The sequence below is a fragment of the Cryptomeria japonica genome, chromosome 7, assembly GCF_030272615.1.
Source record: "Cryptomeria japonica chromosome 7, Sugi_1.0, whole genome shotgun sequence".
Lineage (NCBI taxonomy): Eukaryota > Viridiplantae > Streptophyta > Pinopsida > Cupressales > Cupressaceae > Cryptomeria > Cryptomeria japonica.
The window spans coordinates 90,630,657-90,638,605 of NC_081411.1; positions in this window are offsets into that span (position 1 = coordinate 90,630,657).

The following is a 7,949-nucleotide window of genomic DNA, read 5'->3' on the forward strand; positions in this document are numbered from 1 at the left end:
CCAACCAAAAGAATTCCCCATGGACTCTTCTTAGGACTATTCTTATCACATCTTTAGGAAATCAAGAATGCTAAGAATATCCACAAAACCTAGGGTTTCCACTACCTTGTGTTTCAGTTTAATATTACCATTTATATCACAAATTACAGTCCTATACATGTTCTTGATCTCATCATCTCCTAGTTCCTCAATATGACAATGTATATATATTCTTGGATCCTCTGCATAAACTTCTCCCTTAGGTATTTTTAAAAATGCTCCTAGGGTATCATCTTACTTCACAATTTTGGGGATAAGTTTGAATACGGGTCTAGGGCACTTGATAACTTCAATCATAGTAGTGTTTGCAATAAATTCAAGTGTGGATGAAGAAGCCATGGTTATAAATACCTTAATCTTCCTTTAGGATGAGTGCTTGAATGAACTGCTTCACTTTTTGCTAAGGATTCCTTCGCTCGAGATTTTCATGCTCTCAGAAGATTTGAATGCTTGGTGAATGAAAAAGGAGCCAAAAAAATTGCTTTATATTGTTATTTCTTTCAACTACCACATTTAATGCCTGTCGGTTAAGTCAAAAACTTAACCCATCTATCGGTAAGGAAGTAATTCAACTTCTCACCATCAACCGAGGGTAAATTAGCATGTTTTCAATTTGGTGCCATACCCCCAAGTAATTTTCTTCTGTTAGATGAAGAACCTCATACCGGTGGAGTGATACTTTGTTCTGCTGGTGGAGGAGTATTCCCATCAACATTGTGATCTGAATTTCTAATCCATTTCTTCGAGAATTCTTGCTTTAGCTCTTCAACATTTTCTTTCCCTTTCAAGCTAGGTCCTTTGTTGTTTGCCAGTGATGTTTTACTTCTATAAAATTTTGCAATATGTCCAATCTTGTTGCAAGCATAACAAGTCACATTATTTTTCTAAATAGCTTTCCCATATCCTATGCCGGTATGTGTTCTGCATTGATTAGATAAGTGTCCAAATCTTCCACAAATATAACTTCTTACATTCATTCTACAATTTTCTGAATTATGACCAACTTTGTTGCATTTAGAACATTGACCGGTGGGTGTATTAGTGTTCTAATAATTTCTAAATCTACACTGATTTGTTCTATGACCATACTTGTTACAGTTAAAACATTTCCCATTAAATTTGTAAGCATTAGGTTATCTTATAGGTTTGCTGTGATCATGATTGTTTGCAGTACCAGAGCTTTCACCAGCTTCAAAGCCAAGGCCATTTTGTCTCACCATTAGGTTTCTGATTCTTCAGCATGTCATCAAGTTCTTCTAAACTTTTTTTGAATTTCTCCTTGTGTTGATATGTAGTAGCCAATTCATTTTCCAAAAAATATTTTTGTCTCATGAGTTTAGTTCTATCATTTTGTGTATGCATCAGATCTATCTTCAACAAATCATTTTCATGACCGAGCCTTCTGTTTTCATTTCTAGCATCATTTAGTCTTCTAACCAAGTCATCTTCATTCTTCTTCCAATTTTTAGTCTCTTTACAAAATCTCATAGTCATATCCTACATCTCATTCTTCATTGTACTGTTTTCTTGTCTCAGTTTGTTTACCATATCATTAAGAGTTTCCTTTTCATCATCATCATTCTGCATCTTCTCACAAAGTTTTCCTCTTGATTCTTGCAATAGTGAGATACTCTTGAAGTCCTTGAATGATATACTATGTAGCCTTCAGATCATCTTCAAGTTTGATAATCTTCACCTTTTTTGCATCATGGTTTGAAAGAGTTATTTCCAATTGCTTTCTCGACTTTTCCATCTCTACTGGTGTCAGAATCTTCCTCAAGCTATTAGGCTTTTGAAAATAAAGGACCAAGCTCTGATATCAATTGTTAGGATTCCCAAAGATACTGATAAGGGGCGGGTGAATCAGTATCTGACCGGTTAATGAATTTTCTAAACTTATTATATGAAGAGCATTCCAAAATTGTGTACCGGTAAACCAAAATTAATGCAGTAAATAAGAACAATAAGCACAACATGAAAGACACACCATAACACAATATTTTAACAAGGAAACCCAGTGTGGTAAAAACCTCAGTGGGATTTGTGACCCACAGTATTCACTTACTAGCCAATAAGAGAATATTACTATTACAATAGGGGCCTGCACATGTAGGAAGGCCAAGTGCCTAGAGCTCACTGCTTAGTTACAAAAGAAGTCTTACTGACTTACAAAAATGGATTATACAAATCCAATGTCATGTACTGCTTCAAGTCAACATCTACTATGCTAGGTTCAGTACTAGTTTAAGCTCTACAATAATCATAAACCCTTATCCAAAATTTGCCTTACAATTTGAACATTAGGTCTGCAAGAATCTAACCATATCAACTCCTACTAAATGATCTACAAGATCTCATACTTATATGAGTCTTATTACAATCCGCTATGTCACCTTACAAAAATATTTTACAATTAAATATAAAATTCCTATCGGTCATGGTGTCGATAATCAATATTTTCGGTGCTCATGAACTGTATGCCGGTGTAGAGTCTATCGGTGCCAGTGCCTTCCAGTATCATATGATTGTAAGGTTTCCATCAATGACAATACCTTCAATCACCTACAATTTCTCATTAGAGTGTGCATTTTCCAACAACCGGAAGGATAACTAAAAGAGGGGGTGAATGTTAGGAACCGAAAGAAAAACTAAGAGGCGTTGATGAATCAGTTGCCAATGAATTTCAACCCAAATATAAATTACTTCAACTCTATACTTAATACTGGTAAACCAATCTTAATGTTGGTTAAATAAATTAACAATGAATAACAATACCGATGAAACTTAATGCATGAAACACAAAGAGAAACAACATCCATAACACATAACATAAAGATTTTTGACATGGAAACCCTGTAAGGGGAAGAACCACTGTGGGAAACCTTACCCACAATTAGATGATACTACTACAGATAGTATGTGTATACAAATAGGATCTGCACATGCAGAAAGGCCAACCGCCTAGAGTACAGTGCTCAAATGGGATTTGCAACAACTATAGTAGGATGGTTAAATCCTAGAATATTGTACTGCTCAAAATAACATCTCTAATGGTGGATTCAATGCAAGTTTAAGCTCTTATAAACACCTTCAAACCTTCCTCTAACCTTAAAAATGATGTCTTCTTGGTTCACTCCATGATATGCTCATATGATCTTCAATATTTGCTCATACAGAAATGCCATACCATATTCTTACATGTTACATTCATCTCACAAATGAGATCTTACATTTATACAAAACCTAAGACCAAATTTGTAGGTCAGCTCACTAAGAATATTATAATTCAAATCAATTACAAAAATAATCTTGATGCAATACAAGATGTCAGCTTCAATACAATAACCAATAATAAATCATCTCTATAATGTGATGTGTTGATATGGCATAGATAACGTGTATTTGTCCATAACCTAGACCTATCTGCTAGTAACAATAAATATGTCAAATCGATTAGATCAAATGACCAAAATACTAAAATGGAGTATCCAAACCATGTCTTCCACATAATCAAGTGATCTCCAGATGGTAAGAAGTCTTCATCAGTGCCGGCCAACCATATAACCTACCAGTGAGCATATACCAATGACTGTACATAAGTCACTAACCTTGCCGATGAACACAATGTGTTAGTTTAACCATAGATCTTTAGAAGGATAAGTGTTGACAGCAATGACAAAACTAATGCAACATATTGATAATACCAACAATTCCCCCATTTGGCATTAATGGCAACACTAGATGGAAAAATATCTAAGTGCCAAAGAAAAATGACAAAAACCAAAACCCAACAATTTCCCAAAGTAGAGATCGATACCTGAAATCAAAATGCAGAGAGTATATATCTCTCCCCCATTGAATAATATCTCCCAATAGATAAATGTTTTTCCATAGATATCTCTCACCTTTGATGTCAAATTCCAAAGAAATAAACAAAATATACTAGAATATATAACCAACTACTCCCCCTGAGAAGTAGCTCTCCTCCATCAAAGCTAGAAAAAGGTTTATGTGTTAGTTTCTACCGGTTTGATGCCAATCTTTAATTATCTAAGTCTCTGCTAGTGAGGGTATTACCCAAAGCTTCTCTTTGAGATATTCAAAAGTTTCCTTAGGCAAAGGCTTAGTAAAGATATCTGCAATCTACTATTTAGTATTGACATAAACCAATTTCACTTCATTTGCTTCAACATTCTCTTTCAGAAAGTTATACTTAATAGAAACATGTTTAGTCTTAGAGTGAAATACCAGATTTATTGATATTTCAATTTTTGTTGAATTGTCACAATAGATGATTATAGGTTCTTTGCATTTTACCTTTATGTCCTTCAACATTTTCTTAATCCATAATACCTAAGTACAATTAGTTGCTAGTGCAACATATTCTTATTTTGTTGTTTTTAATGAAGTACAACTCTACTTTTTGCTTAACCAAGAAATCAATCTGCTACCAAGAAAGACTGCACAGCTAGTGGTACTCTTTCTGTCATCAACATATCCTACCCAATTTGCATCTGTGTATGCACATAAATTAAAATTTTAATCTTTAGGATACCATAAACCAATATTTGTTGTGCCTTGAAGGTAGTGGAAAATCCTTTTTACAGTTGATTCATGATTTTCTTTAGGATTACTTTGAAATCTTACAACAATACATACTCTATTCATTATATTAGGTCTTGTTTGTGTCAAATACAGTAAACCTCTAATCATTGATTTGTATCTTGTCAGATTCACAAGAGCTGAATCATCCTTCAATGATAATTTTTTAGTGTAGTCATAGGAGTACTTACTGGTTTAGAGTTTTCCATACCAAATTTCTTCAGTATTTCATTCAAGTACTTTGTTTGACATATGAATATGCCCTTATCAATTTGTGAAATCTGCAATCCTAAGAAGAATTTTATCTCACCAATCATAGCCATTTCAAATTCTTCCTACATCTTGTTATCAAAATCCTTATACAATCCATCTTTTCCTCCAAAAAGGATATCATCAACAAAAAACTCAATAACCAAGATGTCATAATTAGTCACTTTGTAATATAAGTTATTGTCGGAATTAACTTTAGTGTAACCAATCTTCAAAATATATTTGTCCAATCTAGCATACCAAGCTCTAGGAGCTTGCTTCAATCCATACAAAGCTTTCCTTAATTTGCAAACCATATATTTATCATTTGTCAATGAATATCCATCAGGCTGTTCAATGTAAACTTCTTCCTCAAGATCACCTTTTAGAAATGCACATTTCGCATTCGTCTGATAAACTTTGTAGTTCTTATGAGTTGCAAATGCAAGAAATAATCTAATTGCCTCAATTTTAGCTACCGGTGCAAAGGTTTCATTATAATCAATTCCCTCTTTCTGTGAATATCCTTTACAAGCTAATCTTGCTTTGTTTTTAATTACCCTACAATCTTCATTAAGTTTATTTCTAAATACCCATTTATTTACAATTACATTTTTGTCTTTAGGCTAGGGAACTAATGTCCATGTATTGTTCTTTTTAATTTGTTCTAATTCATCTTCCATTTCTTTTATCCAATGTTCATCATGATATGCTTCAATAACAGTTGATAGTTCAATTTCATAAATTAAGCATACCTCTTCATTTGCCAGTCTTCCTCTTGCCATAACGCCTTGATACTTATTCCTAATTATCAGATTTTTTGAGTGATTCAGTCTTACATACCTGGGTTTATTCTGATGATATTGTTCTTCAGTCACAGTGGAATTCTTTGATGATGCCGGTGTGATTGGATCCACATTTTGTACTAGTGCACTCTGTAGTGGTTCATTTATGATTATCTCAACTATTGGTTCATAATCTACATACCTTGTATTTTCTCTATACTATTCATCTATCTTCACATTAGCACTCTCAATGATCTTCTACAAAATTTTATTAAAACATCTATATGCCTTTCTCTTAGATGAATAACCAAGAAATATTCCTTCATCACTTCTAGGATCAAATTTGCCAACATACTCATCTCTCCTAATATAACATTTTCTTCCAAATATTCTAAAATACTTAAGAGTAGGAGTATTACTAAACCATAGTTCATAAGGGATCTTACTGGTTTCACCTTTGATGTGAACTCTGTTGAAAGTGTAGACTATTGTATTTACTGCTTCTCTCTAGTACATGTGAGGTAGATTATATTCCAATATCATACATCTAGCTTCTTCCAAAATAGTTTTGTTGTTCCTTTCCACAATCTCATTCTGTTAAGGTGCTTGAGGTGCTGATAGTTGTCTTTTGATTCCACTCACTTCACAGAATGTATTAAATTCCTTAGATATAATTCACCTCCTTGATCAGATCTCAAACATTTGATTTTCTTACCGATTTCATTCTGTACCATTGCCTTGAATAACTTGAATTTTCCAAAAGCTTATGATTTCTCCCTAAGAAAAGTAACCCAACACATTTTAGAATAATCATCAATAATTAGCATAAAGTATCTATCTCCCTATATACTTCTTTCTCTTATCGGACCACACAAGTCAGTATGAATTAAATCAAGAACATTATTGGATTTCTTAGAAATACTCTTAAACGTTGTTCTAACTTGCTTTCCCATTTGATATTTCTTACATACCAGATTATGAAGTTTTACAATCTTAGGTAGATCCCTTACTACCTTAGTTGAAATGATCTGTACAATGCAATCAAAATTTACATGACAGAGTTTCTTATGCCATAACCAACTTTTGTCAATATGTGCAATCAAGCATGTTTTATCATTGTTACTCAAATGAAAGATATTACCTTTAGTCTAATTACCTATTGCAATCTTCAATCTAGTTCTATTTTTTATTTTTCATTTTCCATTCTTGAATTGTAACTGAAATCCCTTTCCAACTAATTGACCAACACTCAAAAGATTATCCTTTAATCCTTCAACATAATAAACATTATCATATTTATGCTTACCATCCAAAGATATAGTGCCTTTTCCTTTGATCAAACAAGCTTTATCATTGCCAAATCTTAATAGACCTCCATTGTATTCCTAAAAAGATAATAGTTTACTGTTATCACCAGTCATATGATGTGAACATCTGTTATCAATGATCCATTCATCTTTCTCTTCAATTTTAGCTGCCAGGGCCTGTTATATTGGTGGAACAGCAGGCATCGGTTGATCTTCTTTTATTGCAACAAAATCCCATCCATTGTCTATTGGTTCTTCATCAAAATTATCAATAACTCCTTCATCAACATAGTAACATAATTTATCTCTATTCTTCTTAAATTTGTATCTCTGATATTTAGGGATAGGCTTATATATTCTTTTATCTTCCTCTCTTAATCTTGCATGTCTATCAGGACATCTAGATGCTATGTGACCAAATTTATTGCAATTAAAACATTTAAGTAGTGCTTTACCTTAATACTTACTTCCAACTAGACCTTTAGGCATCTTTCTTGCAAATAGTGCTTCAAGTTCTTCTAGTTTTTTATTTTCCCTTCTGATATCTTCAAGTTCTCTTGCATAAAGTGCTTTTCAATTACATGATGATGCTTTGAACGCCAAATCAGTTTTTACTGTAGCAACAAGACCAAATTCCTCAAGCTCATATATTGATAGTTTACTAACCAGGGTATCTCTAGACACTATTGTGTTAGGCAGTGTCCTTAATTCATTAATAGATGTTACTTTCATTTTGTAAGCTGGTGGAAAATCTCTTAATACTTTAGAAACAATTTCATCTTCACTTAACAAACCTCCACAACATTGTATACCCAAAATAATTTCATTAACTCTTTCCATAAAAGCAGAAACTCTTTCATCTTCTTCCATTTTTTAATTTTCTTACCTGACCTGGTAACACTCCAGTTTTGTAATCTTGACAGTGGTATATCCTTCATTCAAAGTCTCCAATTTATCCCAAATAGCT